The sequence below is a fragment of the Haemorhous mexicanus genome, chromosome 1, assembly GCF_027477595.1.
Source record: "Haemorhous mexicanus isolate bHaeMex1 chromosome 1, bHaeMex1.pri, whole genome shotgun sequence".
Taxonomy (NCBI): Eukaryota; Metazoa; Chordata; class Aves; order Passeriformes; family Fringillidae; genus Haemorhous; species Haemorhous mexicanus.
The window spans coordinates 92,826,111-92,851,577 of NC_082341.1; positions in this window are offsets into that span (position 1 = coordinate 92,826,111).

Sequence of the window (25,467 nt, forward strand, 5' to 3'; positions counted from 1 at the left end):
TTCTAGAGCACTGAGTGCACAGCACTCAGGCATGAGTGTGCAACCTTGACAAAACGTTGTTTCAGCCTTGAGTCAAATACAAGGTTTGATTGACAGCAGCGTGTAAATCCAAACAGATGAGGTGATAAAAAACAATAGTGAGAAAATTTTGATTGACATATGCACCTCAGTGACTACTTCTACTCTTCCAAAGGATTTTGAGCACAGATTCTGTGGTTGGGATTTGGAAGCCAGCAGGGGATCATTTGTAAGTTTTAGTCTTTTTGATCCCTGACCCAGTGGGCAAGGAAAGACATGTCAGGAGAAACACTGTGTTTTGGGGAGCAGCTAAGTACAAGATGCTTAGTACCAGTTAGTCTGATCTAAATATTGTTTTAGGATTTCAGCTGACCAAGATGTTGTCCTATTCATGCTGTTTAATGTGCAATAGGATTAAAGGCATGCATAATCTGAGCATGTATGAAACCCTTGAGACCCACTTGAATGGCATGCTGAGGCTTTTGGCTCGGATCCTGCCCAAGAGGTATTAATTTGGGTATGAATCAAATGAGGCTGGGAACTGGTGCAGTTGTGCTAGTTACTGCTGATGTCAAATTTAAAGTCTCTCAGCTCTAATAAAGAATGTTGTCCAACTTGTGGGAATGCATTAAGATGGACAGAGTAGTGCTATTTAATGTCTAACAGGTCTGAAGCTCTGACAGTGGAGATGACTACAAGGTTGCCAAACATTCCACCCTTCCCTCAGTGCTCCTGTCCCACAGACCTCAGGCAGTCTCCCAAATCTCTCCTCTCCTTGGTCTCCTAAGGAAGTTCTTTGGTAATGTAGCAAAAGAAACACAGAGGATTTGAGAGGCATGGTAAGTAATTATGAGACAGATTGAAATGTCCTTTGCTCAAAGTGGTTGTTAGGACTTCTAACAAGAGAAATTACTTGTGATCTTAAGTGATGGGTTTCCAGCATATTGGTTTACACAGAGGACCAGATTAAATTGGAGCTCTTGGGCTGAAGTTCCTCTCTCCTGTGACATTTAGCCCTTATGGTCCATGGGAATTAACCTGCAGCTTGAATGATGGAAGCTGACTGCACCAGTGACCAGGTCTGTAAACCCAGTAGACAAGAGAGGTGACTGCCAGCTTGTACAAAGCACTTGGCAAATGAAAACAAGAAGTCACCAATGGGAACAGCGTGGAACTCAAGGAAACAAGTAAAACTTCCCATATTTCCTTTATGTCCAATGTTTAATTCAGAGTTTTCAGAAAGAAGGTAACTGAAATGCTTTGCCAAGGTTAGAGGAGTTCTACTCTTAATTGGTTTTATCCTCTTCTTTCTCTGAGACAGCAGCACTCACATTCACATAGTGTGGGACTTCCCAAATTGTTCAACCACCTTTTTTATATAATAATTTAAACTCCAAAAATTGCTCAAAATTTTATTTAAATTATGAACATTTCTAACTGTGAAATATATAATATGTCTGGGGAGATCAGAATCACCCTAAGGAAAAGAATAATGATCATCCAAACTGATGTGATGAATATACATTTTGCATGCTTTCCTTTACTCTCAGTTTTGTATGGAAATCAGCATTTCAGTCATATAGGAGAAATTTCTGCAATCAAAGCATTTATTACATTTGAGACAAGATTATTATTTAAAGTGAGTAGCAGACAACATTCCAATGTACAGTAAAAACTAATGTTTCCAACTACACTTTAATTATTTTGTGTTTACTCACAATCTAAACTGAGAAAATAGAGCTTTAAAAATTGTTTCGTGGGGAAATTTTAATTAAGTCCAAATAGTTGACATGTATCTAAAACCTGATTCAGGTAATTTTCAAAAATCTATGAAAGAGATTTTAAAATTTAATAATACTAATAAAACAGCACTTACGTGCCCCTATTTGATATCTTCATTTTGATATAGACATTTCATTCTGTAGAGTCATATTCAAACAGGTTGATGATTGCAAGTTCTCTTTGAAACACAAAATTCCTTTCAATTCTGAAAACCAAGCCAGACTTAACAGGACATAACAGGACACCAAGCCAAATCTTAACTAGAATTCAAACTTGATTTGTTCACCAGTTTTACTGACACTATATTTTAGGAAAGTTTTACTGTAAATTTTAAGTGAATTACATCTAGGAAGTAGAGAAAGTTTTTTTTATCTTACAGGAATTATTTTGATGTAATTTAAAATGAGGAAATTTTGTTATGTGTGGTGAGGACATAAAGGTAATGTTTTGGGCAGGCATTTTCTGTACCTAAGAAGAGATTAAGTGAGACAAAAATTTGAGTATATTAAGTAATTTGGTTTAACTGCTAAAATACTAGATGCTGTCTCTAGTAAAGAGTAGGTGCTTATGTTGAAAATAAGTTAGGCAACAAAATAGAGAAAAAGGTAAAAGAACATGCATTAAACAAGTTAATCAAAGGCAAAAAACTGACATAAATGAGCATATTTGCTCTAGATAATGAATAACATAATGAAGAAAGACTTCAAGGTAGGTAAAATGCTTTCATTGTATTAATCCTAAAACTGGAAGATATAAATTGTGTCCTTCTCCACTTTTTCATGCTAAGACTTGTACTTCTGTAATTTCACTCCATTAGCATTGACTTAAATGAGCATTATTTCTTTGAAAGGCATGGACCTCAGATCTAATTCCAATTATCTTAGTGCATGATAAAGGACCTATATTTGCAGGAAGCATTTGATGGATACTCCACACTCAGCTGAATCTAGCTGATTCCTAAGCCTGTAGACTTGAAGAAGGTGGTAATACAATATTAAGGGACAAGGGAGACTAGCCATTTTGGCTAAGAAAAAAACCCCACCTAACAGCAAACCTAACAACAAAAATTGTCCTATTGAACACCAAGAAATCTATTTACACTAATGCATGTGAAAGAAAGGTCTGAGGAAATCTAGAGGAGCTCCACAAAAAGAGGACTCATAAGCAAACACAGGCAAAACACTGAAATAACAGTTAAATGAGACTGTTATGTGAGTGGACTTGAATATTCTTGTTGAATTAGCTCTTCTTTAGGTGAAGGAAGATTTCTTCATTTCTCTCAAAACACAAAGAGTTTGTAAGATGAAAGAGCTCTGACAGTTTATACCTCACAGGTGAAAATTCATTCCAGTTACATGAAAAGAAGGTGATTTCCTCCAAGGAAAATTAGGCTCAGCACACTAGTTCTGAATGTAATAAATATATTAAGAACAGTCCTATCATCTTGACAATGGCATTTTGAAAAGAGGTAGCCTTGTTCAACTCAGAGCAAGGCCATAAGTTCAACAATGCTCAAGAGGGGCTTCCAAAACACAGATATCTTAAGGACAGTGCCATTCTGCCTTCTTCCCTCAGATAACCTCTAGGGAAGAACAGCTTGAGATATCAGACTTGAGCATCACATTATGTTTCTTATCAGCTGCTTCAGCTGGCTCCTCACTTCACCTGTGGGTGTTCAGGATTACTCGCTGATCAGCCCATGCCCTTTAGATAGATATTAGGAACATTGGGTTTTAATTGTTGTCTGAGGGCCAGACACTGAAAAGTTAGGTGCTGCTTTGATTAATTTGTAGGTGTTTAACATCATTAACCGGATTTAATTTATGCAACACTTAACATTTATCACACCTGATCCTCCCATGGCTTTATCTAGTATCCTATAGAAAGTGCAAAGTGGCCAAAAGCAAGTAAAAGTAGGACCTAAAAAGCAAAATTGTGATAGTCTGTTCCCACAAAAGCTCTTTAAAAACACTGCAAAGCAGACTGTGAAATAAAAGAATGAAAAAGATTTTTTAAGCAACATGCCCTATTAGCAACTGCTCTAACTTGCCTTCATAGATAGACCCTCAGTAATGAGAACATAAGAAAAGAAAATAAATTGTTACTATAGCACCAAGCAATTAAAGCCGTTTCACTTATTACTGACTATTTGCTTAGGGAAATTATTCGTTTTATCAGGAACAGAACAACCACAATTTAATAATTGCATTCTGTGCAAAGAGCAACTGATAGCACAATAAAATCTCCCTATTTAACTGTGTAACAGGGGCTTGGGAACATAACTGGCAACATTATTCTCTTAGTATATAAAATATATATATTTGTCTGGTTTTTCAAATACTGGGTAGTTAAATTACCAACACCATATCAGCTGCAACTAATAACTAATCCCATGAGAAAGCCCCAACATAAATCCAAATTCTACCACACCAGCTCTGTACCTCAGTACAATTCCTCAAATCCTCTCTTGCAAATCCCACCTAAATAGGTTAGTCCAGCAGCAGTGTGTTTCTGGAAGGAAAGGGGGATAAGAACCACAACAAGGAGAATTTTCTGAAATGTCAGGTTTCCCTCTGTTTTCCAGTTTAAATCCAGAGGACTTCAGGTTTTTAACTGTTCTATGAATTGAAATTTGACCAAGACAACATCCAAAGAAAGGTATTTGGGGCAGAAAATAATCCTTTTCCTTATCCATTTAAAGAATCAGGTGTAACAGGTGTAATTTTCACTAAAAAATAAAAAGAAAAAAGATTAAGAAGCAAACAAAGCTGACTACCTGCTCCCTGTTTGTCTTGATTCCACTGGTTTTAGGTCATGTGACAAAGGTATGGATGATTGTTGCATCTACATGGATTATGGAACAAATGTAGACCATTCTATGGATTTTGCTATTTTTAATTTTTTTTTTTTTTTTTTTTTTTTTACATCCCACTCCCTTCCCCATGGAGAGAAGAAATTTACCAGGTCTGAGGTATTCATCTTCCATTATGAGGTGTTTAAAAATACTTCTTTTCAAAGTCCTATTGCCTGGAACATCCAGTGTGTATAAACCTGTGAAGTACATATAAATATCTGCTTTGGAATAGATCTGCAGGTATATGAAACACCCAGCAGAAAGGAATAATTAGAAGATGATTTACTATATGCTTTTGGAATGTCTCAACCTCAGCATCATTGATCCTGATAAAGTCTGAAATCATGATATAGTTAATATGGGAATATATTAAACATGTGTGATTATGTGTGCACAGGGAAAATAAACACATTATATTTTATTATGTTAGGTGTGTTAAGTTCTCACATATGCTCTGCAGCTATGTACGTTATTGTACAAATACATAATAAACTATGGTGAGTAAAGGAAAGAAAATAAAACTATAGCTCTAATTCTGGGGAGGTCTTTTGAATCGCTGTGTATTTTTCCCTCTTCAAAGCCAGCTCACAATAATTTGTAAATCATCTTTTCATCATTGGAAAGAACTTCAGATTTCCCCCCTCCAGCTATTGTGTGGTTGAACTTTAGGGGAAAAAAAACCTTTTGTATATTGAGCATTATTTTAAAGTCAATATCCACCTTAACATTTTCTAAAACTTCCATTAAATTCTGAGTAATTTTTCTTCTCCTCTATTTCTGTGAAAATATATTTGCTTACTTATCCTGAAATATATAGTTTTGTTCATAGATGTTTAAATAATACTCCTAATGAAGAAAAGATATATCTTTGTATTGAATTATTCCATACTGAGATATTGAGTGTACATTTACTTTCAAGGTAAAGTCAAAATAACTCTATCACCAACAAAGCTTCTAATGTAGCAGTTAGTGGATGGAGAAAGGTACGTATTTGTGAACCAATGTGATGAGACAAATCTTAGTAAATTAAGTATTACAGCATTTCAAAACACTATTTTCCTGCTATCACGCACAATGACTTGGTATTTGTAGTTTAATCAAAGTCAAATATTTTAGGCACTACAGAAACGATCAGAATTTTTTGTGTAGTATACCCTCTCCAAAAATGTCTGGAAACCTGTAACATAATGTTCTGTGTCACAGCAAATGTAGAGTTTTAGGCCAGGATGATTCCAGTGAAGCCAAAGTCAAAATAACTTATAATGGAGGAATTAGGTTTGACTTTTACTATAGTTTTGAACATTAATCCATTTTCTCTACTTACTCACTTCCCATTCATTAATTACATGACAGATTAAAACAATCAGTAGGGAAAAAAATCCCATCCAGCATAAATTTTACTTTGTTTCCATTTCTTATTTCAGCCTATAACTTTAGATATAATTAGTTATATTAAAGCTCTGAAGAGTTGGGCTGCCATTAACAGTGATTTAGCAAATGCTTTCGAATTTTAGTCTTACACTACATAATTATACTTACATGAAATATAATTAATGAGGAAAACGTCTCAGATGTGTGGGCTAGGAAGGCAAATATAACTATCCTTTATTGTGCCTTCAAGGTTAGAATTATTATAGCACTTATAATTTTATTATAATTACCCATAATGAGACTCCACATGCGTGATACAGTCTACATGCTTTTGACATTAGAAGTTTTCAAAATGCCTCATTAAGTATTTTACTCTATATTTATGTGGTTTTCCTTCACCTCCCATTTTTGGTGGCCATCTATTTCATGTAAAAGCATACAAACTTATTTTAAAAATGCTACCATTAAAGATCATAAAATGATTACAATAAATAGATATTAAGATGTCACAGCTGTATAACGTATTCCTTTTATGTACTCCCATGCTGAATTGTTTTATGACCTATCATAAACCTATTAAACTACTGGTAATAAAGGATTGTAATTAGTGATAAAACCTTGTTGCTTACTGAGCCAAGACAGTCATCCTTACTTTGGATTTTATTGAAAGTAATCAAGATGAAACCTTCAGCAATGTCAAACAACACCTTCAGAGAAGAAGGTTGCACTTATGGTAGAGATTGCCAATATTTAAGCTTTTTCTGTCATTTACCTGCACTGTATTTTGCAGGCTGAGCTTGATTAATTCTGCTCCCCTCCACCATTTTCCCCATGAACTTGCACAGAAGAATGGCAAATATAGGATAAATGAAGCCAAATAAGCTTGGAACACAGTTTGACTTCAGTGGCTTTCCATTTTGCTATTGTATTACGCATGTAGAAGGCTGTCCACAACCTGTTTCTTGGCAGGATTCAACAAGGGCTGAAGCAAAGTAGAAATCCTTAGATGTGAGCTCTGACTGAAACAGAGAATCTAGTTAAGGAAAAAAAAGCATGCAAGGCGCTGAACAAAATGTGTGACCTTTTCAGTTATCAAATCAAATTAACTTTTTTCCTAGTCATACTGGGCTGAATGCAAACATAGCTTCCAAAGGCACAAAAGCCACTGCTTTAATCTGCACAGTATCATCAAGTCCCTCTTAACATTTGTGTGTTGGCCTTCTAGAATACATTAATTTTGCCAGCGTGCTCAGATGGTTGGTTCTTGATGTATCCTGGTGAAAGCTGACATTTTCACTTCCCTTAATGTAAATTTTCTGTAGCTTAACCTCAAATTCCGGGTGGAGTAATTTTCTCAGAATCTAAGAAAATGCCTTTTACTGTTTTGGCATGGAAAGAGTATATGGATGAGACTGGGTGAAGGGAAAATATAATGCCAGAGATTAAACTCAGAAATCTGTATTCCTGTGTCCACAGCATAGCTACAGTATCTTGAACATTTTGAAAACTGGAAAGGAGGAGGGAAGGGCAAGAAATCAAACAATATTCCCTTTGTCTTTATAGCACTATATTTCACTCTGCAATAAACTGGAAAGACAGAGCTCTAAGCGCTGAACAATTAACCCTCCACTAATTCCCCTTCTATCCTACAAAATAAAGAATACATCAAAGACAGAAGAACAGGTATCTTCTCTCCCATTCTTCTCAACATGGATTTATTTGTCCTAACTGGACTTTTAAACCTATTGTCCCTGGCTTTTCACAGCACTGAATTGAGCAATAGGGAAACTATAGTAACCAATAATCTGTTTCACTTCAATGGAAACTATGTATCTTGGTGGATAACAAAGCCTGGGATAAACGCTAAAAACCTCTGACAGGGTTTGGAGGGGGAGAGTATGGTGTCTCGACTGTCAGGTCACGTTTTAGCCAGCCTTCACCTATAGGCAACAGTTATTAGGGTATTCCCCATTTGTTCTTCACTAAGCAAATTCTTCAAAGGTGCTTAATGGTTACCTCAACTCCATTAAAATTCACAGTATTCTGTGCAATTAATTCAGCCATATGCAGAGGTGTGTGCATGCTAATCGCTTTGAGTCACATATACATTAAGATTATCTGCACCAGGCTCCTTTTGAAGGGATGCCTCCTCAAGGAAAGCTGTTACAACTTTGTGTAGTAATATTTGTAGTCGAGTCAACACAATACACCTCTCCTTAATTCCCTTAAAGATTTTAAATCTCCCATTTCAGAGGGAGCAGGGGGAATGTGTATTTGGTATTCCCCATGCAATTATAAATCAGAATTAAAACAAATCCAATATCCACTTGGATATCAATACGACCAAATATTTTTACATTGCCTAAGATCTACATGAAATCAAGTGCACCAAAAGCTGATCACTTTTGCAAGTAAATCAAAAAGGCTCTTCCTCTATTTTATTTTTTATCTTAAATGTATCCAGAGTTTTATAGCTAAATACAAAAGCACTAGCAGTTGGTCATGCTTTAAGCTACTAGAAGAAAGTTAAGCTTCCACGTTGGCTAGCCGAGATATCAGCTCTAAGCTGACAAGTAATTAAACCAGCATATCTATAACAACTGTCATCTCTTATTTCTGTGCAACTTGGATGTAAACCAAAGGCACGAAAGCCAAAAAAAGACTTCACATTACTGGGCAACTGCTGAGCATCTCCTGCTGAACAGTTTAGCAGACCTGGGCATTTAGAGGATTGTAGCAGAGATCAAAAGGGTCAGAGATCCCTTTACCAATTAACAGCAGGGAGAAGAACATCAAATAAGGTGTAAATTTTAGCTCTGCAGTTTTGAGTAAGCCAAGCATGAAATGCATTCTAATACTCTTGAGTAGCTGCAGCTTTGAGCCATCAGTGATGTCACTGGTGCACTAAAGGAAGCTTAATCGCACTTAGAGTGGCATGTAGCAATCCCGCTCAGCTAGGTGCTAAAGCCTGCTGCTTCTTGTCTCTTTTGATAACACATGGGAATTGCTAGCCCCGACGTGGCTGGCGAGAACAGAAAACACTCCACAAAAAGCAGGCTTTCTTTGGGGTCTGACGCCTTTATTGCTCCCGATCTTAAAGAGATAGTGTCACAGTGTTTATTTTCTCCCCTTAATTGTTTCAAATAAAGAAGGAAATAATTAATAAGGCCCAGTGTAAGTAATCAGCCTTTGGGGGCTTGAAGCGCTGCCTAATCCAACTTTATGCAAATCACCACGGGGGGAAAAGCTGTTCCTATAGACATTGCTCTTTCTTCTCTTTCTTCTCGCTCCAGCTACCCCCCCAGCCACCCCGCCTTTTAAGTATGACAAAAGAATGCCATTGAGCCTCTTTATGCATCCCCTTGACCGGTATATACTGCCCGGAATACGCAATCCGACGGGATAGCGCTGGGAAATGCCGAGCAGGCCGGGAGCTGCTGGGACCAGAGGGAGGTGCTCCTTTTCTGCCCAGGGGCTGGGGACCGGCTGGGGGGGCTGTCCTGCTCCTTCTGCCGGGGGAGCCTCCCGCCCCGGCTGCCGCCGAGGATGTGCAGCAATGGCACCTGTGAAGGTGGAAGAGGCGACATTAACAGCGAGAGAAACAGCAGCAGTAGCAGCAGAGAGAAATGAGATGAAACGGGCCAACTGCTCTGGCAAAATAGAAGTATAGCACTCAGTAAGGCTGAGCTAAAGGTCAGAATCGGATAAGTTTAACCTATTTTTAAAGTGGCTTTGTTTGTGGATCTTTACTGTTGCCCAATGTCATGCTTGCTTTCTCACAGAGAAGTGCATGAAACAGAGTTTAAACAGAAAAAGGCTTTTTTATTTTTTTTTACTGTTTGTGATTTAAAATTATGTCAATAATAATTCGAAGCACAATCCTTAAAGAAATAAATGTGAATATTATGTTATGCTTTTGTTTATTTCAGCTAACAAAAGATTACCATGGGGACAATTACAAATTCATGATATGGGTACATTCACAGAATACATTAGTGGTCCCGCTTCAGTGAGAAAATACAGTTGTGATGTTTAAAGTGTGTTAAGAAGAATTCCCACAACTTAAATATGCACTTTCATTTTACAGATCTCAACTACAATAAGTTTAAATCAGGAATGCTCTATCTCTAACAGACTTCAATAAAATATATTTCACATGAACTTAACTATTCTGCTCAGAAACCCATCCCAGAGCATCAAATACTCCTTTTTACATACCTAATTATTCATAATTGCATATACCTAATTTATTTAGGAAAAATCAGTAAAATCCCCTTTCTGCTTTGGTTTCAAGAGTGCAAGTACTTGGTTTTATAAGCATTATGAATAAAACTAGATCTGAAAGACATCATATCCACAACAAAGAGAAGCTAGTGACCAGCTCAAATACACTGTCTTTTGAACAACAAGTCAGTGCAGACAGAAGTAAATGACAGTTAATTACAAATTACATTCTGGTTGGGGCTGTGAAGGCCTCCTGGCTTGAATAATAATCAGGCCCTGGGGCACTCACCTGCCTGCAAACGAACATACAGAGACACAGGCTGGGGTGCTATACAAGTTTCAAAACAAGCTGCTAAACACAAAAGCTTATTGGATTACAGAGATTTAGGCAAAAAGCATTCAGATCTCTGGCAGCAACTCTAACAGTGAGTTGAAGGAATTTCTAAAGCATGAATTGCCATTTACTGTAAATTTCTGCATACTCCTCCTGATTTTGAGAAAAGAAAATAAGATCTCTTCTTTTCCAACATTAAAAAGTTACCCTGTTGCAAGTACCCTTTACGAAATACGGTAGGAGAAAGTGTCTGCTATGAATTAGAGACCTAATCTCTTTCCAAATTACAGAAATTACACATACTCTTTACATTATTTCTTTCTGATTCTTGCCATTCAACCAGTACCATATATGTTCTAAATGTAGCCTATATAAATGCAAATTAATCAGAAAAAAATTGTTACTCATGGTGGAAGAAATACTATTATGCAGCATCTTTGACTGTTGAAATTTGTGTTGTTTACTGATGTCTGTTGCATTTTTTAACCGTTGATTTTAATCCCATATATTTGTAAAATATGACAATGTCTACATTAATTAATGTCAGTATTAGTGCAGTATAAAACCTTGGCTTTTGTAATTCACTAAAGCAATTTCTATTCATTTAGTTGAGCTAAGTGCTTATTGTTAAAGACAAAAGGCTCAACAGTTTGACATTGAGCTCATTATGTATGTTTAAAACATTCTGCAATTCAAGGCCACACCACATGCAATAAAAAAGAAGCCGGTGGGTTCAGGGATTAAAATTCAGACCACACAGTTCTCTTCAATAACTTTCCATTTAAATCTGTTTCAAACTTCAAAACAAAGCTATTTAGATGTATCAGCATACATGGGTGTGTAAGTATGGGAGAGTATATATCTTTTAGGCTCTTGATATGCATGCACAAACTTTCAATTCTGTTTTTCTTTAAGTCAGCTGCCTGCGTGTAGATTCTGTAGAAAGATTTTCTTGTCAGTAGGTGAATGTGATCATGTGTTTTTGAAAGAATGTCTTGGTTTCAGAGAGAAAAAATTTAGTGATTTTTTGCTGTCTATGATTATTTGCACAGACAATCTATAAAGACAACAGACCAGTTGTGCTCTGTATGGCATGTACATGTACACACAGTGGAATGAAAAGATAAATAACATGGAAAGTACAATGGGTTGGAAATCATACTATACATTTCAGATCAAGTGTGCAGATTGCAAAAAGGCTTGAAAATCAAAAAATATTCTTGCAGTAAAAGTATACCTGCATGTGCTTCTTCCAAATCTCTTCTATTCCGAGTAACCAGACAGTGACTATGATTTCCTTCTCCAAGCACAATTTCTCCAGTAGAACTTTTGACCTCAGGAATAGAATATAAGAAAAAATTGGGCTGAAATATCACCGTGCCACTGTGAATGGAACAGCACCTTTGTGTGCCATGAAAGCCTTATAATATTCCATATGGGATGGAAGTGGTCCTCCTGTGATATCAAATTCCAGCAAGACTTTCACATTTGTCTGCCAAACACACTTGCCTGTTTGTGGACCACCTGTATTTCTTACAAAAAAGAACTTAAGCAAAGAGTGAGCTCAAGTGTTAGTACCACCTTCAGGCTTGTGGAGACATGGAGGAAAAGGCATTATGGAGCAAAACTTTGTGTCAGGAAAAGCTGTGACAATAATTATGAACTCACATGGAATTCTCTGATAGTAATTTTCCAGGAAAATAAATGCTGTGCTCAACACTCCTCTTCTGCAGCTGATATTTCAGAACCCCTGTCCAAGCTCTGCTTACTGTCTGTACCTCAGGTCACCCTCTTCAGGTTTCACAGAAGGAGCTGGGGAAAGACAGCAGCATCAGACACTTTGTGCAGAAGAGTTTGTGACTAGCTCAGAACCAAGCAGCTTTAGTGCCCCTGTTGAATTTTTTATTTGCACTGCATATTGCAAAGAGCTCTTGCAAAGCTCCCCTACAAACATTTCCGAAGTCCTGCCATTTTCCAGTGCTTTGTCCTCTTCCAATGCTAAAACAAGGATAGCCGTCTCTCTTCTCACACAGAGAAGAAGAATCAGGAAGTGATGCTAGCAATTCAAACTCTTTGATAAATCATGGGGAAGAATGAGTTCAGAGAAACATTCATCATCCCTCTTAAAATATTTTATTTTCAGGACCAGAAAAAAATCAAGTGATGCAAAACATTTGATACACATCTGTCTATTCTGAAAGTAATTTTCAAAGGAATTTGTCTTCGATGTTCCAAAGCTACTATGTACTATTAAAAATAGTCTTCTCCATCTTTGATTTAAGGGATGTTTGTGTGAGCTACAGTTTTAAAACCAGAGGGGAAAATAGCATCACTCAACCAGAGTAAAGAAAAGGGGCCACCTTATCAGCAACAGAGTGATTTTGACTGTACTGACAATGACATGAGTAATCCATCATGTCATCAGCCCAGTGACGGATGTACCCTGCACCTCATCTCTGTATGTGTGCAGGGAGGACTATGTAGCAAGCCAGGAGGCAAGTAACACTTAACCCCTGCAAGCTTCATGTCCCTGCTGTGCTTCAGACAACCTCTGTCATGTATGAAAAGCCTAAAGAATGACAGTAAATCTATACAGACCAGCACAATCTACCATCGTGACAACTACACACCGCCATAGCCTTATAACACTATTAAACTGTATCATCACAGACTTGTAAGACAAGGCCTGCATTATGTGCTTTGTTGAGCTACTTAAAAGGTCTTTGGAAATGCACTGAATATACTTTTTGTCTTCATTCAGCTAACAAAAGGATATAGTTCATAAATACTAATTCCATATAGAAGGATGATTAATTATTTTGGACCAGTAGAAATAGCCCCTCATTCCAGAAATTGACTTTAGTAGTAGACTATATTAAAAGAGAGTAACAAAAGTTAAATCTTCTTAAAAATATTTTCTAAGATTTTTTTGAATTGACAATAGTTTTAACAGAAAATCATAGCTGTTTTCTGATCAAAGGTCTGACTCACTTCCTTCAAATTTTTAATTTGTATGATCACTTCTGAAAAAAAATATGTACCTTAAAAACTTTGACATCTACTTTTTATTCAACTCTGAAATGGAACAAATATTTTTGCTACCATAATTTCTGTTCTGTAGAATCTTCATAGTTAAGGTAACACACTGAAATGTCCCAGGATGGTAACCTCACAGATTAATACAAATGTGCTAACCCATAGTTTTCTATATATGTGCATACACACAGGCCCACACACACACACTTTATACACACACACACATACATATATGCACATATATATATTTATGTATTCTGGAAGTGTAATATGCCATGAGGATACCATCCAAAATTTTCACTCAGATCAGGAAAGAGAATACTGAATATTACCTTCAAAAACAGATTCAATGGCTACATTGAATCCTGAGTCTCCAAAACTGGGCTTTTATTATCTCCCCTTTTCTCTTTCTGTTAATACAACAAGCTTCTCCTGGGTTAAAAAAAAAAGGGAAAATAACTGGTTGAATAGTAACATCGTTTGTTCATGTATATGCAAAAAGAGATCTATTCACACCTTGATGAAATTAACATAAATTTAAATACTAATGAATAGGTAGATACTAGCGAAGAATACCAAGGACCACATTCAAACTGAGTTATATCCCTATAAAACAGATCTATTTTCTAGGGACATGTGACATGAGTGTTATAAGCCTTTATTGCTTAATCTGCATAATTCACAGTCCAAAATAATTTGCAGGTGGATAAAGGAAATTGACTCTTTACTAGTGGAACATCACATCTAAAGGATATTATTTTACTTCTTGGCTGAAATTACCGTGTACTGTTGGAAGCCAAAAATCCATAGTCAGAAAATACAAGGAAATGTGTGTTTGGAGCTATTCAGCATCTTGTCACTGGGGAAAGCACAGTACAAACACACACAAGGCAGAGTGTAATGTAAGATGAAGAACCACTGGATCTCTCAGTTATTCCAAGTTGCTAAGAGAAGGACAACAGACATCAGGAGTAGTTTGTCTTCTCATTTCCCTTCTGGCCCCATACAATGTGTGCACGAAGCAACACAACAGGAGCCAGAGCAAAACAAATATGCACAGTGGCAGAGTCAGTGTGCACATCTAAACAATTGCTGTGCCCAGTACTGTGGAATTTCCACACTGTTAGTGCTTTTCAACTCATCTGCTTATTGTGCACATGGTTTACTCTACTTGGTTTTGTTGGGGTCAGTCACAACCTTCAAAGCCAAAGTTTGTCTATATTTGCTTTTCTTTCCTGAATGGATCAAATCACACTCTTTTTTTGTTGTTTGATGACTTTCTTCCTCAGACAACCGTTCCTTTATCTTCTTTTTTTGCTAGGTCTTGAGAACAGTGAAGACCTGATGGCAGGATAGTCCACATCTACCAAAATCAGTTGACAGATTTCAGTAGGCATAAAGTTAATGGTGTGCTTACCTTTGGCTGAGGGGTAAAAAAGCTCTTGACTTTTATGCCTGCAGGAAGCAGCAGCTGGCTCAGCCCTGCCTTCCTTCCCCAATATTTTTTCCCATTCTACAGAAATGTATCATACACATAATCTGAAATTAATTAGTTCAAGAGCAAAATAAGATCAGAAATGAAAAGAAATCCTCCTTCACAGTTCAGAACAACATGACAGTATATTAAATCACTGTTTATAAAAACACACAAGTCTTGAGCAAAGTTTAAAAGTTCCATCAAATAAAAAATGTACTTGATAGGGAAAAACTAGCCTTTTACAAACATGTTTATTGCTAAAATTGAGTTTTCACAACTTTTAAAATGTTTACAAATTATTTTCTCCTATTGAAAACCCAGGGAGATAAAATTTAAGCAACGTCATTTTTAAAAAGTATAGCATTTCCCTTTTGAACATATGTAGGAAATTCTCTTTCCTGTTATGTAGGAAAAATTTGAAATACATCTCTCAGTCTGTCATCCATTGATCTTTCCCTTGCTGGCCAAAAAAAGCATTTTTGTTTCTTTCTTCCCAGTAAAAACATATAAATGTACTACTCTTTCAAAAAATACTTTTTCTGTCATGTGGTGCAAGTCACTATATGCAGTCATATCATCCTCAGAAGAAAACTTCCTTAATGTATTTTCTTTGTTATTATGGTACTGCCATCCAAAATGGGGCACAAAGAGTATATATTGGTCCAACAGGTGAGTTTGTGTGAAACAGGCGTGGCTTGCTGTACGAAGGAATTTATCCTCCATAAATTACAAATTACTACTTAATTCAGTTCTTTTTGTGCAGGAGTCAATCCTTTGTTCCCTGTGTCAGGATGCAGCACAGGCCAGGGAGTCAGGGGAAGCCAGGGCAGTCACTGCCCTAGGGATTAGATACCCTCATGGGGACAAGAATGGTACAGCCAATAAATCTGTCTGAAGAGGTTAATATTAGTGAGCAGAGTTGATGGATTCACCTAGAAAAACCCTTATTAATGCCAAGCAAAACATTCAACTTTACTTTCTCAACTAGTTGAAGGGTCTGTGATCAGAAACGTACCCATAAGAACATATCATAATTTATTTAAAACAAACAAGCTAACAAAAAGTACAACCTTTTCTACTTAAAACAGAATATCCAACTTTGTACCAATTCCTTGTATACACTGAAAGCAATGTTGTTGTGGAAAATTTAAAATGAAAACAAGATATAATAATAACTGTTGAACAGAATATTACAGACTAAAAACTCCCACAGAAATCATTTGGGCCACTTGAGGTCCAAAGTTGCCTAAAATGATTAAGGCTACATCATCTACCTATATGTTTTATAACATGTGAACTACATATAAACAGAAACCTATTTTACACAGGTGGACCACAGCCTTTCAAAATTTATATTTTAAAATACTCAGAAGGATGTATACTAGAGCCCATATGCTTGAACACAATGTCCTGAAGACAGGTTCTGCATATGCCATTTTTTGAGTTTCTCAGCATCAGAATGGCTTACCAGGGGAACTCAGTCATTAATATTGAGCTCATCATAAAACATCAGGATCAAAAGTCTATGAAAATCAGCCTGTAACTTTCTCAGCCTGAAGGAGAATTCAGCTGCCATAGGTAAATCCTAATCCCCCACAAACTTTATAAGTAGGCGGTTTGAGATGAAATCTCAATCACTTCTCAGCTTATGATGAGATCTGGCAATCTCTGAAGTTCTAGTCTCAGCCACAAAAAATATACAGAAGCTTCAAGATTCCTCTAAAGCACATAACAAATGTACGAACATATATTCAAGTCAAAAAGAAGGAATTATTTCCTACATTTTTACAGCTATGCTATTATATTTTTAAAATTGCCCTAATTTGGGGCAATTTGCTCTTGGGATTCCTGTCAGCCTTGGCATGGATAGTTGGTAAAAGGCAAAATTTCAACCTCATAAATTATAGCTGCAGGTAAGGAAATTACTCTTATTTATTGATTCCAGGAAGTTCCCTAAACAATATAGACTAAAAGAAATTGTATCTTTAACAGGAAATTTACCAGTATGTCAATTTAAAGGTTTGACAGGCCATCCTCCTGCCACAGAGACATTTTGAGGTCCCAGAAGCCATTCCTGGGGGCAGCACAGCCACCCCAGCAGTTCTGCTGAAGAGCCCAATACACAAAAGATATTTCAGAGCAGATGATGTGCAACAAACGACATTGTGTTCTAGCTTTAGCTCCATGCAGTGAAGAAGTTTCTGTCCTCATCCTGTCCTCAGCTGCTTGTCATTCCTCCCCTCCTTAGGGGTAGTGCCCTCTCAGATTTGGAGGCATAAGATCACTAATAGTTACTCCCTAACTTGTTATCTGGATGATAATATTTAGTCTTCCCAATTATACTTTAAATATTCTGTTTTAGCTGTCCAATGTCATTATATGGGCTTGACAGAAAGATTTAGTAGAAAACAGACCAAAAAAAAAGCTGTAAAATTCTGGTACAGCTTAGCTAAAAATGAAGCACAGGATTTGGAGGTGAAAGAAATTGCACCTTTACCCATCCATAGAGAGGTCAGGCTCTGAAAGTGTATTATCACATGTATTATCACTAGTCACTCTGTGTATTTGATGCTATGGACAACTCAAAATATTCTTTTTTTTTTTTTTTTATCTGGTAAAGGCAGGACAGACATAACCTTTCTACACATTCTTAAACCCCAAATCTGAGTTCTTTCAGATTTAGGATAGTGTGAAGAAATGGTATCATATTTGACTGAGAAACCAAGGGGCTCTGACTTGGACTGATATATTTTTTGTTTGCTTAGCAAGTGGATTTACTTTTTGCTCCATACAAGAGAATGCAGAGGAAGGGAAGTTTAGTTAAACTACATAACCACAAGTAAAGATTTGGAGATGTAGTGTGCAGTTTTTGGTTTAGTTGTTAACATTTTGTTGCAAAGGAATGGCTTTCGATTGTTTATGGGATAATTTTAAATAGGATTATGATAAGTTTTTAATGCAGTTCTTGATATACAATTGAACTTACTAGAAGAAAAGGAAGAGAAATTCTGCATGACCTTGGATTCAGATGCATAAAAAGCCTGCATGACTCAATACCTTTATTGCAGGATGACACATGCAATATAATTCAAAGCTTCAAACTTCACAATACCAAGAAGCCCTGTAAGTACTTGCAGGCTAAAGAAATACATAGGCAACTTGATCACAGACCTTTATATAGTGGTTGTAAGGACTGAAGTGTCGTTTTAATTGTTCATTTTGAAAAAGCATGGTATTACTTTTCTAGTCAAGAAAACAAGAAAAATTAAGAATTCAGTGCCTCAGAATAAGAGAACCAGAGCTGTTGAGAGAAATAGTGACAAAATGTTCTATAGAGTAGAAACGGAATATTTTAAATGTGCTTCATTCCCTATATAACATATGGTGGGAGCAGAGGTGGCTTGGAGAGATTGATATTTATGTGCACACTCCTGAGTTACTCTAGAATAGACTGAATCAATGCAACACATATTGATTCAAGAGATTAGCAGTTAAAAGACAGTTTCACATTAGAGAGCTTTGAAGTTGTCACTGTTACCATATCATCACTTCAACATCCCAAACCACTATTTCTGCTGGTAGTGCTGACATCTTTGGACCGACATACATAGATATTCTACATTTAATACAACCAGGGTGTCTGAAAGAGCTACAAAAATAAAATTCTAAATTAAATTTTGAATAATACAACTTTTGAAATAAAGTTCAGTGACAATGCATTTGAAGAACTAATGTACATTCTAGAGATAAGCTGGTAGGGAAACCTCCAGAGATGCTTTCCTTTCCAGTGATAAGACCATCTAATTTTATGCAATTTTTATGGACTGCAACATTTTTCTTATAATCTCTCCAGTTTAATTTTTAATTCCTCTAGTTGGGGTTTGTAAGGCCTTCAGCCATTTCCTCCCCAATTCTATCCTTCAGACAGGAGAAAAAGGAAAATCAGCTTAGTGTTTTTCTTAAAGTACTCTCTTGGAGAAATGGACCCCTAAAAATGTATTAGCCATGGGTTTGATGAAAAGTTAACCCTATGTGTATGTCCATCCCTGCGTGGATTAGAGATCATACATTCAGGTGGTCAAAACAGTGGGTCTGCATCATAAACCACATTTTTTTTTTGAATGTTGTAGGGAATACCTATCAATTTTTATAATACCGACATGATAGATCTGTTATTTTATAATATACATGAGACAAAGGCCAGTTGAATGACCAGAAAGTTGTAGAGTGAGGAAGGATTACTAGAAATGGTTAGTCTATTACTTATTATCAGTATGATTTTCTTCCAAACACCTCTTACATACCCAGACCATAGCACCTGTGGAAGGAAGAGTACAGCTGTTCATGTTATAGGCTATCTATTTGCAGAAAACACTGGACAGCAATTACAAGTTCCTGAACTTTACTGAATTTTTTTTTTTCTCCTAGCTCACAAATTGTAATTTGCCACTGTACTTTATTTCTTAGCAGCAGTTAGAGTTTAATAGAAAGAGGGTTCATAATTTATTTCTAGTACAATAATCCCCTCCACAATAAAGGAAAATCTGGTACTCCTTTCAAAATCACAAGGGTTCCACTGGTCAGTGATTAATATTAACACTATAATTTTTTTTTTCTTTCAGAGCCTATTTTCACATTAAGATGGGGCATACAATTGCTTAAATGGGGAAGCTGATTTATCATTCAAAAAGTAATTCTTCATAGGGGCACACTAGGTGATAAAGATCAATGACAAGTATAGTAAATTGCCTGGGAGGGTTCAAAACAGATTCAAGATAAAGCAGAGAGAGAGAGAAAGAGGGAGAGAGAGATTATGTCAAGACAGCATCTAATGCTTTTGCCAAACACTTCAGCCTCACCCTATTTGACGTTGATCTAATAGTCGACCATTTAATTTCCAGGTCGCAGTGCCAATCTTTTGTCACCTCTGTTGCCCCATATCAAACTTTCAGGAAACAAAACCCCTGAAAGCAGACAATCAATAATGAGATCAGCAGATTTTATCTTAAGAGAAACAGGACTTGCCTGCTTTGTTTGTGGAAGGTTGTTTCTTTGAATGCTTCAGCCAGGGCTGCTTGTCAGTAAGTGACTGTGATGTGCACAGCATGATTGAACGAGACTAGATAAAGTCACCAGAAAATGTGGAAGTGGAAAGCAAAACACATAAACTAAGGGGTGAAAATGTACCACACCATGTGTGGCCACACAGTTCTTATCATAGGTACTCTCCTAGCATGTCATCCCGTATTGTTATTGGTGCATTTTAGATGTCTTGTCGCAGGTCATATGCTAAACACAGTTTTACCTTAGGATCAGAAGATACTATGGGGTTCCTAGGTTTCAGGATATGGAGGACTATGAATTTCTCCACAATAGTGACTTTTTGCTGCTTTAGCTACTACATTGGACAACAGATGTGTTGTGGATTAAGAAGTTTATTGTGCGGTTGGCTTTTTTTCCCATGGTTTCTAGACTTTTTTTCTGAAAAAAGGGATAGAGAGGCAGAGAACACAGTAGAAGATGGATTTAAATTTTTTTAACAAGGTTTTGTGTATAGGGGCCCAGTCTAGGAAATCTGCATCATAGACTTGTGATGGTGATATTACAGTAAAAAACCAAAAATATGGAGGGTCAGCACCCACTGTCAAACTATACTTTGCAGGGATCCACCCTCACTGAAATCAGCTAACATCACTGAAATCAGCTGACATTACTTACACTCTCCCTTCCTCTCAGCAAACTAATATTTGGGGAAAAAAAAAAAGAATACACAACTTTTAAAATAAAAAGTAATTTTCTGACAAACCTAACTGCAACCAATATGAACTTCAGTGTAGAAAAGCAATGACTCTGCATATTACTTTTTATAGCTCTTCTCTTTATCTTTAGATGTGCCAACCTGATCACAACATTTCCTTTTATAAGGCAGAGTAAGAAAAATTTTCACTTTCCACTACCCATTTTCATTTGTATTTGAATTATAGCCAGTAGGGAAACAATCACTAGTTAAAATTAAGTAAATTTCCAAAAAGTATTCAAATTAATATTGACTCCTTTAAAAAAGCAGGGGCCAAGCTCTTATTTTTAACCACAATGAGGTGCTAGTCAGTTATTTCACCTACTTTGTTTTTTTGCAATGGCAGTAGAGACTTGAATGAGAATGGTGAAATATTCACAGAATGAGTTCTGGGCTTGTTTTATAAGTTGGTACTAGTAAAATAATATGGCAGAAATAACACCATTGTTTTCCCTAGCATAAACACAGGATATTCTTAATTATTTAAGTTTCTCAAGAAAGTCAACTGAATGTAATCTACAGCATTGGGGAGACAAAAATAGCTGCCACTAAAGCTTAAAAAATCTAACACATCATTAATACCTTCAAAACCAGTGCTAAAATAGAGGTTAATTTTACTAAAAAACATCCTCTTCATTCAAAATGACACAGCATACAAATTCAAAGGGCAGAGAGAAGAAAAATCATACGGGTGAAACGGAAATTCATGCATCTAACAAATAGTTACTCTGCAGATCCCTACACTTAATTTTCTATGCTCTTAATTTCGGCTTCTCTTCCTTATGATTTTCACTTCCAAGGAAGTGAGCAGTTTGTTCCAGATCTTTAAAAATGTCTATTTCTAAGGAGAACGTTGTTACTCTGAGCTGAATGATGATTTAAAGAGGAATTTGTGCCCAGGGCATTGACCTTGGTGGCCTTTCAGTACATTACAATTCCAAAGGAAATCACAAAAGAAGATGGGCTTACTGTAGTTAATGAGATTCCTCACCAAAAACACTAATCTGGGTTAAAACTAAAAGAATGCTGATAAGGATATTACAGCTCATACTGAGAACAAGAAAGGTGCACTGCTAAGATCAATTGTGGATGTTAGGAGGTAGTCTTCAATAGTGGGTTTTTAAAAAAATATCTATCAAAATGGATGTTGGAGAAAAGGCCTTTTAAATGAGGATCTGCTAAAATAGAATAAAACATATCATTTCTTTTTTTTATTAATATTGTACCAGGTACAAATCAACCAATATTAGCAGAAGTTTAACATCACTTTAAAAGAAAGAGATTGACCTACTGAGAAAGTACATGAGTAAATGTGTAGCAATACACTGATTATTACTGTTTCCCCTCAGGCAAATACCTCTCTCTTAAGCATGTGCTTCACTGGAACATTTTGTTTTATTACCTTGTGAGATAAGTGGGGAAAAAAGCCTTTAGTACCTGGGGAATTAAAAAATTCAGACTTGTCATATCAGTGTCTGTTCTCAATTTCATGCAGGGCGCATAATTATAACCGTGTTTAAATTGAGCCCAGAAGAAAGATGGGTTCAAGTGCAAATTAATTTCAGATTATCACAACAAAGGCAATCAAATCTCAACAAGCTTGCCAGCAAAATACTTTGCAAAGGTCCCCAGGTCCCTTCCCACCCCCAACTTACAACAAAGACCTTTCAGCTCAAATTAAGCTAATGATCTAATACAACATTTCTGCCTACCTTTTTGGGTTTTATTATTTACTCAGATGTGTACATTAAGTTAGTGAAAAATGAGGGGAAAAGAGGAAGAAAAGGTGGCACAGAAAGGTCAGTGTTTAGTATCAGTAAAGTGACAAAATAAACAGTCAACAACCCTGACAAGGTCTGCATGTCGTCAAATTGTCTTATTCTGTGGAAACTATCAGAGTGAATTGACAGTGCTGAAAGAACTTGAAATTTATCTGAGCCCCTTCTCATACAGACAGAATCCAAAACCAAATAGCATGGCTCACCTCCTCCACCTATCTATCAGCACAGCTTTTATATAAATCCAACATCTTACTCTATCCTATGGGAACCTGCTGGGGAATGAAGGGAATCAAGTGCTGAAAAAATTCAAGTCAAGCCTCATTACCTCCTCATTACCTTTGCAAAAGTGGAGTGAGAGAAAATTTTATCTAGGGAACAGAAGCTTGGGAATCTCATTCAGAGTTCTGTCTGGTTATTGCACAGCCAACCATGGAGCTCTGCCTCTGTGGGATTAAAGTTTTCTTCCCATTTCTCTATAGTAATGATCCACTCATTAAGGTTTTTAAGGTAAATTACCATCACTTATCATTATGCCAGTCACTAAGTAAGCTGCATTAAACAAGGAATGTCAGTCGTAGCCATTGCTTTTCTTTCTTTCCAGTTATCATGAAAAGAAAATATATTTTGCAGTTGGTTTTATAATTCTATCTTAATTATATTTTCCCACTTGTATTTGTTAGACCCTTAGGTCAGACATATTAGATAGAAATATAAATTACTTTGTAAAAAACAAAAAAAGTATACATGCAGGTATGTAATTCTGTCTTCCTGAAAAAAAAACCCTTGAAAAAATTATTTTTTTCTTTAGCAGTTTATTTTCATATTCACTTTGCTTCTATCTGAGGATTTTATGTACTGCCTCACTGTAGCATGTAAGAACTATTCATCTTGCTACATTTAAGTTTGGTTGTTTTAATGTGCTTTTTAATTATTCAACTAACCCTTTTTGTTTTAAATCACTTCTTATGTCAGTTTATCCTTTATTATGCAAATTGTTGTCGAAAAACAAAAATGCCCCACATACACCCTATTTTGAGCTTTTTGTAATGCTCAGTTCCTTTCTTCCTTCTTCTTTTCCATAAAAGTCATGAAGCTTCTTGCTTATGTTTTTCTTTTATAATCAGGATTTCCAGGCAAATTTATATGGGCATTTTTAAACACAAAAATAATTTTGTTGGGTTTTGAGATTACCTGTTTCCTTTGGGGAATTTATGGGTTTGGGTTTTTTTTGCTGTCACTTCTCAAACAAATTCATTTCAAAGTTCATTTCAAAAATAAACACACAAAAACAAGCTATGTAGCAATTACGTTGCTTTGCCAACAGAAAGGTCATCTGCAAGAACTGTATCCCTTCCAGGCACCCATTTTCCTATTTGACTGGAGGCACCCTTAAGTTAGCCCAATGTCTGTCTGTCCCCATCATGAGACAATGGGTGACAGCCACCAGTCCACTATAGATGGATGAGAAGGCCACAGAACTAACCTTCCCAAAACAGCCAAACTTCCAAGGTGCAATGTGCAAGACAGAGGAGAGTCAGTAATACTTCAGAACCTTCATTGGTAAATATTGGGATCCTTTTGCAAGAAATATGTACTGGAAGGAAAAAAGGGATGTGAGAAGATAAAGGGTGGGAATGGCAAAGGCAATCAGGACAAACTAAAGTAGGGAAAAGAAGCAGAAGATAAGAGCTGGGAACTCCCATGGCTCCAATAAAATGACAGGCAATATAACATTGCAGACACATGAAAATAAATTCTAAAAAAGGCAAGCTGCCTTCAAAACTGTAAAATGCTGCCTTAGTTTCTCTCCTACTCGTTGCAGTTCTAGATTTCCCCTCTTCTTCTACATGATGTTTTTTGCCCTCTCTCTACAGTTCTATTTCCTTTCCTAACACTTAGGGATCTCACATGCAATAAAAAAAGTGATTTTCAAATAGAGTTTGTATTTTTGCAACTTTACCTTTTGTGTAAAGCACAATCTCCATTAACTCTACAGCAATTATCTGGAACTGCAGATATTCCTGTGACATAAAGAAGTGAAACTGATTATTTTGTAGGTAGTGATATTTTGTGGAGCCATGAACCTCTTGTAATGTTTTTGAAAGTACATTTTAACTCTCCTGGCAGAGAAAATCTTGAAAATATGTCTTTAGAGAAACCAAAAAGAAAACAGAAGGAATCAATGTTACATGATCTTTTAAAATACTCTGATAATGAACCAGTCACATGAGGCCTGTCTGGAACCATTTGAATATGAAAAAATAGATTCTAAAATTATTAGTTCTACCTTCTTTTGCTACATTTTAAAATTTAGCTTTCCTTAAGCACCAGATATTAATGAGTTAAGTTAATGTGCCAGTCATGAATGTGAAGTTACTGTCTGTAAAAACTCTGATCGGAAAAAAACTTCAAAATAAGCTTATCAGTTCAGCAGTTCTTTTTGCATGTGGAAAAACAATGTCCTTCTAGGGCTAAACCTGGTTAGGATGCAGCCAGAATTATTTTCATGATAGAAATAATATGGTTGCAGGCTGGGGAAATATATACAGCTTCATGCATAAAATATCATCGAGGTTACCTAGTTTGGAGAATGCAGGAGAAAATTAAAGATCCCAACCACTTTAGACTAGGTACTAAATGAAATTCATATACCCTACTTATCTTGGACTTTATGTTAATTAAAAATATAAGACTGGTCCACATAATTATTTGTGTTCAATTGTACATACTTCAACATCGTGGTGATGATGATGTTTTCAATACTGAGTATAAATCTTTGTAATGCCTTTAAAA